Here is a 10,227-nt window from a genome sequence, read left to right as displayed (position 1 = left end):
AAACGTCTAGGCGTATGTTCTTCCTCAATCGATAATAGCCGTAAGTCTTTTATTAACTATATCTTAAGGCTATTAACTTTTCGCTATAGGGAAGTTATATCCTTCTAGAAGTCTCGGGCTAGTTGGTTTATGTTCTCGGTTATTCTATGGGCCTAATAGATATCGTTTATAGTCAGGTTCTTTTCTATCACGACGGTGTGATATCGAGTAGTAATCTTTCGGAAATTGTCTCTCTTCTAATGAATTTCATTTAATATAATTATGAATTCGTCGGGTTGGTGCTTGGCTTAATGTTGTAGTTATAGGCTATTAGCGATATTCTAAGGCGTATCTGCCGAGTTTGCCTCGTTAGGGATATTATCTAATAGAACTGATATTCGTCGAAACTTGATTTGCTCTAGTAGAGCCTTGATTTAATCTATTCTTTCGATGTTGGACTTTGTTATAAGAAAGAAGAAAGAAAGGTTTAAAATAAAGTGGAGAGGAGTTTAAATACTTCGAAAGAATAGGTGTTGGAAACATCAGATGTATTAGAGAATAGTGAAGTTTCTTCAAGGCGCGTCGAAATTATTCGATGTTGAGAATAAAATTTTTTCACTGTGAAGTCTAAGGGAAGGTTGTTTCTTTGCGGGGGTTTAATACACTTATTTCTTAACCGTTTGAGGCGTTAAGAAGACTGTAAGTGCTTTAAACAGTAGCCTTTCGAGTGTACTTACTTCGCCTAGGGGGTCCCTTATCTCATAGAGAAGTTGTAGCTTATAAATGATATTTGAATAATATTTTATTGGTATTGGCTATTTCTTTCGATTCGCTAGTCGTATAAATGGTTTAATGCCTTGTTTATCTCTCGACCACTATTTGTCGAGTTCGATTCGCTTTAAAATCGAATTACCTATCTAATAGGCTTATCTAGAAATACGATAGCTTAACTTAATTTCTTATTAAAGCCCTTATTAGCGCGTTTCTTTAAATTCGTTCGCTAATACGAATAAAATGAGTGAGTTAATCTTAGTTATAGTATTAGAATCGATATAGATATAATATTAATATAGGTATGTTAAATAAGATAATTAAGGTATCGAACTATATAGGTGGGAAGAAGATATAATATAGTAGAAGATGTCTCCGTCAAGGCCCGCTAGTTATAGGGCTAAGGGGTGTGTTAAGAATACGCTCGTAATATAGAGAATATTATAAATTATATAAAATAGATTTTTAAGTATATTAGAAGTAATAAAGATTATATTTAGAAGGCTATAATTATATAGATTAATAAATATTAATAAAAGATTATCTTTTAAATAGACGATAAGATCTTTCTAAGTAATAAGAATATTATCTTTAATCGCCCTTTTTATAAATTAAATTATAAGAGACTCAGCCTATTTAAAATTATAGATTTTATAAAAATTTTATATTATCTAAAACTTCTACTAAGTATAAGAATTTATAATATCTTTTATCTTAATCTCTTAAGTTTTACTATAAATAATCTCTTATTAGAATAAATAAATTTTTCGCTAGAATATATTACTATTAACGATCGAATCGAATAGGTTATTAAAGAAATACTTATCTTTAAATTAATTTATAGTTATTTTAAGTATAAAGTTAAATAAAAAGATCTTAATAATAATCTTATCTAATATAATATAGACGACGATAAATTCGAGAATTACTAAAATCTAACAAATAACTTTTATAAGAGATATCTCGAAATATCTTATTTTTAAAAGATTAATTAATAGGATAAAGATCTCTAATAGTAAAAAATTCCCTAGATCGAAACTATCTCGAATACCCCGTTTTTAATTAAATTAAAATCGTCCGATATCTTCGCTATAGCCTTATTTTTTTATATTCGCGAAGGCCTATATTACTTAATAATAACTTTATATTAAATCTATTAAATAGACTTTACTTATTAACGAATATCTAAGCGTCTTTTAAAGCTATAATACGTTATCTATAAATCTTACTATCGCCGTTAATAGTCTCTATTAATATCGATTATATAATATTCTATAAAGAAACTCGTTAATATTAAATTAGAGTTTTTAATACTTATAACTCGATTCGATTCGATTTAATTCGAAAGCTCTCGATTAATTATATCGCGCTATTCTATAATCCTTTTATTCGCTTAAATATAAATTCGAAAATTATTACTATTTACCTCTATATCTATAAATACTATTTTTACTATATTATATCGATTTTCTCTTAGCTAGGCTCTCTATATACGTTTATATCTCGACTAGTAATATCGTTATAATATAAATATAAAGAGCTACTATCGTTCTTAATATCTCTTATAAAGAAAGATATAATACTATTAATCTCGGATACGGTTATTTCTTTATTACTTTTACTATTTTTCAGATGTTAAGTATATATATATATCTATTTTTCTATCTTTCTACTTATTAATTATAGAATATAATTTTATAAAGAGAGAGAATAATATTATAAGCGTATTCTATATTCTTAATATATTACTTAATTCTCTTATTTATTTAAGTCTAGCGTATCTTAATAGAGATATATATCTATTATTTAATATCTCTCTTTTATATATATAATTCGATATCTTAGTTATCTTATTTAAAATATCTATATTAATATTATATCTATTATATACTAGCCAAAAGGTATGATATGATATGGGATATTAATCTATCATACTATACTCTAATATAATATGGGTTATTGAGATTTATATGATTCTATATCTGATATAATATGAGATCTTGGCGAGATATTCTACGGTATGATATATCTGTAATATCATATTATGAAATGGTATATATATGAGATATCTCGACTGGAATTTCTATATTTAGATATATTTATTCGATAAATTCGATATAATAGCTACTACTATTATATCTATTACTATTATAGCTATCTATTATAACTACTACTATTATATCTATTACTATCAATGTCTGCCACTATTATATCTGCTACTATTATATCTACTATTAAAATATAACCCTCGCGTATCTTAGCCATTATATTTTCTAGCTATCTAATTTTATACTATATTTAGAACCTAGCCTCGAAGAGGTTCTAAAGAATTGATCCGTTCGTTCTACACATTATATATCTGATATTTTAACAGCTATTACTATCATGGCTACTACTATTATAACTACTACTATTTATTATTTAAATAGTCTATTATTATATAATAGCTATAATAGAGGTAACTATGATAGGGGCAGTTATAATAGTAGTAGCCATAGTAGAGGTAATTATGATAGAGGTAGTTATAGTAGAGGTAGTTATAATAGAGATAGTTATAATAGTAATAGATATAATAGTAGTAGGTATAATAGTAATAGATATGATAGTGATAGGCGTGATAGTAGTAGGCATAATAGTAACAGTTATAATAGATAATAGTGATAGTTATAATTGACTAGAATGATGACTAGAATAGCTACTTATACTTCTAAATATAGAAATCCTAGTCGGGATATCTCATATATATATTATTTCATAGTATAATATTACAGATATATTATACCGTGGAATATCCCGCTAAGATTTCGAATCTATACTAGAAAAATGATATGGTATTCGACCCTATTTATATTATACTCGGGTACGATGTAATATCACTTAATATAGAATATTTCATGGAATATTTCATACCTTTTCGGCTAGTATATCTATATCGATTCTAATAATATATAAAGCTTTTAGATCTCTAACGACGACTTAATTAAAGACGTTTAATTTTTTAATTCTTATAATAATTCGATAAGAACGTTCTTTTTAACGTCGACGGCTTTTAGAATTATATTAACTTATTCTTTTATTAATAAGTCTATATTCTTATATAAGATATTATTATTACTAAAACGATATTTAATCTTTAAATACTTAAAATATCTATCTTCTTTTTAAATTCTATTTATTAATAATTTAGAATACTTATATTCTTATATATAGAAATTTTCGATAATAATATTATTATTTCTTTTAGTAAAGAAAGTATTACGCTAATTATTTAAGAGAATAAAATTCTTATTAATTTTATTAATTTCTTTCTTACTTTTTAAATCTAATATATTATTAATAGCTTAAAGATTTATATTTAATATTTATAGAAAAATAATTAATTCTTAAAAAGTATTAAAAGATTATTCTAAAATTCGATATTTTAGACGTATAAAGATTAATCGTTTTAGATTAAATATCTTATAAATATTAGTAAATTCTAAGAGAGCGATAGCTATAGAGAATCGTACGTAGAAGTTCTTAAACGATTTCTTCTTATCTATTACTTTTATATTAAATTTAAAATTAAATATCTTAATATTTAATTTAATAATTTTATTATAGCACTTTATTTAAACTTCGCTTTAAGATATTAACGCTAGCTATCTTACTTATCTTAATTATTAATATTATAAAAATCTAAAATATCGAGATATTATTTATTTAATTCTATACTCTCTACGCGATTCGTAATAGAAATATAATATAAATTTCGATAAATATTATTAATAAAAATACTCGACTAACGAGATATAATCTCTATATCTTTTTTATCGAAGTTTTTTAAATTAGCTAATATATAAGATTATTACTTCTTTAATTATTACTCTTTATATTTTAAGTCTTACTTAAATTTCTTATTTTCTTTAATAAATTCTATAGTATTAATACGATATTTATTACGTAAATCTTAAAGTCTATTATTAATTTCTCGTTTATAAAATAATTAATTATTACTATTACTTAGTTAAGTAATTAATATATATAAAAGAATAAGATAGAGCTAAGTTTAAAAATCTTAAATTTATATATATAGCTAATTATAAATTCGAGTTCGCTACGCTCTTTAATTAGATCGACTAATTTACTACGAATAAATAAATTAGCGTTCGTAATTATTAAAAAATAGATATACGTTATTAATATATAGAATAACTTTTTTATTTTCTATTAAATTTTTAAGATTTTTTTTTTAAATTATAGAACGAAATATGAGCTTTTAGATAAAAAAAGAATTTCTAAATTTAGTCTTATAATTATTAAAGCGTAAGGAATTCAAATATCGCTTATTAAAGTTCGCTTATTAAAGTTCGCTTATTAAAGTTCGCTCGATAGTCGATAGTATTAAAACTAGTATAGATACGATATTAATATAGATAAGATAGAACGAGAATAATAAGACTATCGAATTATATATATAAAAAGAAGATATAATATAATAGAGAATATCTTCGTTAAGGCTCGCTAGTTATAGAGTTAAGTAATATATTAAGAATACGCTCGTAATAGATAACTCGCAGCTCTAATTAAAAAATAGATATATATTATTTAATTTTAGAATAACTTTTTTATTTTCTATTAAAATTTTAAAATTTTTCTTTTAAATTATAGAACGTAATATAGGCTTTTAGATAAAAAAAAATTATTAAATTTAGTCTAATAAATATTTAAAGATAAGAAGTTTAAATATCGCTTATTAAAGATCGCTTATTAAATTTACTCGACAGCCCTAATCTAAAAAAATAATTATGAATTTAATTTATAGATCTTTACTCGTAATTATTAATATCTTTATTTTAATTTAAGCGATACTCTAGTTAAGTTCTTTATTTTATTATTAAAATATCTTAATATTACGACTAGTAGTTCGAAAACTCTCTATTAAAGTTTTTAATTTATTATATTAAGTATTAAGAGTATTAATAGCGCTTTTTATAAAATTCTACGAGTTAATAATAAAGATAAAGATTATAATTAACTCTTCTTCGATAATATTTATAAATTATACTTCGATATAACTTAAATTAAATTCGATAATATATCTTTTAATAATAGAACGCTTTTTTTTATATTATATAAATAATATAATAATATTTAAAATCTTCTTATCGAAGTTCTTAAGTTCTTCTAAATAATAATATATCTATAACTTATCTATAATAATTTAACTTTAAATATTATCTAAATTTAAAGTTAAGAGTTTTATAGTTAATATTAAGCTAGTAAAAGTATAAAAGAGATTTAATTTAAAGTCTATTTCTTTTAATATATTAAAGATTTTTTTTTTAAATTATTATTTAATCTAGCTAGATTAGCCTTTATATAAATAAAAGACTTTCTTTTAAATAATTTTTTAAGTAGTAAGCTCCTTTAGCTATCCGATAACCCTCACATATAATAAATTTATTTTTCTACTCCTCGTATTATCTCTATTATTACTCTACTTTTATTATATAATCTACTATAAATAGCTTATATCTAGTCTAGAGACTATATAGTAACTATTCTATTATGAAATCGCTTTACATAGTTCCCTTTACGATATAAGAAGACTTTATATATACTATACCCCCTCTTAGTCCTTAGGAAAATATTACTATTACCACTAATCTCTCTATTAAAATCTCTTCTCTTAATGTCTATACGATATTAAATATACGTACGACTACTCTTTAAGTTCTATTAGTTATAATTATCTCGTAAATATCTTAATAATATAATAAAGAGAGTAAGATAGATTTATTATATTAGATTCGAAAGATTATCGAATAGCTATAAACTTCTTAATAATATACTTTCTTCTTAGTTATATATTTAATATAACTAGTAAATAAATTATTATCGCTTTAAAAGAAAGATAGATAGTATTATATTAAGAATTTAATAATATATATAATAACTCTATATTATAGTATAAAGAGAATACTATCTATATAGAATTATTATAAATATAAGTTTTATAGTAAGATAGAAAGATTAAAAGATCTTAATACGCTAAGTCTAATTAAGCTATAATATAAGTAAGATTATTAAAACTATAATAAAAATATCTATTAAAGCGTATAAATTTAAGAAGACTCTCTAAGAATTAGAAGAAGATAATATATTTAATCTTTTAAGAGAATAAATATAAGAAAGTCGAGTATATATTAGCTATATCGAAGAGAAAAGAGATTATAAACTTTATAACTCTTATAACTAGCTTAGCTACTTTATTAGTTATAAAAACGAGTTAATATATCACGTATAGAACTCGTCTATTAAGAAGATTAAGCGTATTATATATATAATTATAAAGAATAATTAAGAACTTAATAATATTTATAATAGCTAAAATATAAATAATAGAGTTATACGATAGCTATTATAATTAATTAATAATAAGATTAAGAGTAACTCGAGTTTAATCGAAAACGAGAATATTATATAAAATAATAATAAATAAGATAATAACGGCGATAACGATTAGAACTTAATTAAGAAAGAATAATAATTAAGATTTTTTTCTTAATCGATAGTAATAATAATATAGAGAGATAAATTACGAAAAGATAAGACTTTAAATAATAAAATCCGTTCTTTACTAGAAGAAAATAGATTCTCGATTAGTCTCTATAGAGATACTTATATTTTTTTAATAGAGACTATTATAGAATAGAAAATATCGTCTTCGTTTTTTAAGATAAATTTGAATATCGCTAGATCTTAAGATAAAGGATTCTAAGCTTTTAGAATACGATAACGAAAAATTTAGCGACTTTCAGACATCGAATATTAATAAAAATAAATATATTCATTTTATAAACTCTACTCTTATATTTGAGAAAGAATTATAAATTATTCTATCTTCGATGCTAGTATAAAATTTAAGATATCGAATAGTAAATTAATTAATTATCGAGGATATAGAATTTAACGAGATATCTCTTCGAGCGAAAAGAGATAAGTCTAATCGTGAAATAAAATAGAAAAATAGAGTATTTAATAGATAACGATATTAGAGATATTTTAATAAAGATATTAACTATTAAATAAGCGAATTTAAATATATTTAATACTTTAAGAGTAAATATAAATATAAAGAACTATAACTTAATTTAAATAGTAAATTATTACTTACGCGTTAATATAGTAGTATATTAATAAACTAAGATAATAAGTTAATATTAAATTAAAGATATTATAGATATAATAGAAGATACGTAAAGTATAATACGACGTAATTAATTAATTATAGAAATCTATATATAAATTATAAAACTAAGAATACTTTTTATAAGTTAATTAAATAGTATATAAAGATATAAAAGAAACTAGTATATTTATAGTATTAATTAAAAGATGCTCGATACGATCGAGATAAGCTATATAATATCTATTTTAGAAAATTATACTCGCGATATATATACGAATTAAAGAATAAAATACGTTAAATTACGATATAGATAAATTTAATATTCTTCGAGTAATAATTATTACGAAATAATATAAATATTAACTATTTTAATCTAAAAGCGATATCTATATACGCTCGATACTTATATAAGTATAAAGAATAAAACTACGACTTTAAATTTAAAGATCTATTATATAATAAATATTTTAAATTAAAATCGTATAATATTAATTATTATCGTTATTAGTTTATATCTAATAAGTATAAATTAATTACTACGCGAATATTTAAGATAGAAGATAAAAAAATAGTTCGCGATAAGACGTATATAAATAATCTAGTAAATAAAAAGAGAGCTTCTAGATGAAAGGAATTCGAGGGAAATATTAATATCGGCTTTTAAATTCGATAGCGACTTTAAGATAGTATATATAAGAATTATAACTGAGAACTCTAGAGTAGCTACGAGAGAAAGACTAATAAGTTATAGATTATCGAAAGTCTTTATAATAATATTCTCGCTTACGATATTATAGAGCTTAATCGATATCGATCTTCGATTAAATTTATAATCTTATTTCGAGACTATTAAGAGCTCGAATTTATAAAAATAGATAAAGATTATATAAGTCGAGTACGATAGTCTTATAAAAAATAATATATAAAGAGTTACTATTTTACTATCGAGGCGAAAAGCATTAATAATTAAATAGATATTAAAGAAGAAATTTAAATTATTTAATAAGATCGTTAAGTATAAAGCTAGAATAGTTATAAGAGATTTTTAGTAAGTAAAAGAATATAATTATATAGAGATATATTCGAGTATAATTAAAGCTATCGCGTATCGACTTCTTTTTATACTAATGATTTTAAATAATTAAACTTATTATTAAATAAACGTTTCTACTATATTTTTAAATAAGAACGTATTAAAGAAAATATATATATATTCTTTATAAGAGTATTTATATTTAGATAAGGTTCTTCGATTATTTAAAGTCTTATATAAATTTAAATAATCTCTACGATTAAGAAAAAACTATTAATAATAATAAAAGAAAAATAATATATTCTATTAGATAACTTATATAACATATAATTAAAAATTAATATTTTAATCTACGAAAAAAATTTATTTAAGTAAAGATCGAACGATTCTTTAAAAATAGAACGAGCAGACTAAGTATCTAATATAAACTTAATAAATAAATAATAAATTAAATATATAAAACGATTTTATTTAATAAGTGTTAGAAAGAACGAGTTACTAGAATCTAAATTAACTCATCTATTAAATTTAACTCAAAATTATTAAAAGAAATAGAAAAACGAAGACTTAAAATTTAGAGTCGCGTATATATTTATAATTAAATCTCTAAATTATCTATAAATAAAGACGATATAGAAATTAATATTTCTAGTATTACTAGTTTTAAGATATATAATAAATTTAAATTAAGCTTAAATAAATACTATTCTATAGAAGTTTAAATATTTTATAGAAACTTTAAAGAGAGATCTATTTTTTAATAAAGATGGGGAGTTAACGTTTCGCGGGTTTATTAATAGTAATTAAGAGAGTAATATAAATATAAAAAAATTAAAAATCGAGTAAGTCTTTATTCTAATTAAGTATTTAATATTATAATCGTTTTAAAGATAAAAGATTATCTCTAGCTCGTCGATAGAGATTAAATATATTACGATATCTAACGCTTATAAAGAGATAATTTAGCTAAAGAATTTCTAAAATAAGATTATCTTATATATAAAATATCTTAAGTAGAAATCTATTTCTCTAGTAATCGATAACGTATCTACTCTAAAATTAACTAAGAATCTCGAATTTTATAATAGAATTAAGTATATTAATATTAGATATTATTTTATTCGCGAATATATAAAGTAAGAGAAAATTATTTCTAATTGAATATTAGAGAAGATTAATTTAATAAATTTATTTATAAAGACGTTATTAAAGATATTATTTCTAGAAAATATTATACGACTTAATAGTAGTTTATTTATCTCTAATTTCT

The sequence above is a fragment of the Letharia columbiana genome, assembly GCF_014066305.1.
Source record: "Letharia columbiana isolate WasteWater2 chromosome Unknown Sc0000068_s0, whole genome shotgun sequence".
NCBI classification, from domain to species: domain Eukaryota; kingdom Fungi; phylum Ascomycota; class Lecanoromycetes; order Lecanorales; family Parmeliaceae; genus Letharia; species Letharia columbiana.
Note: the sequence above shows the minus strand (reverse complement) of the source record.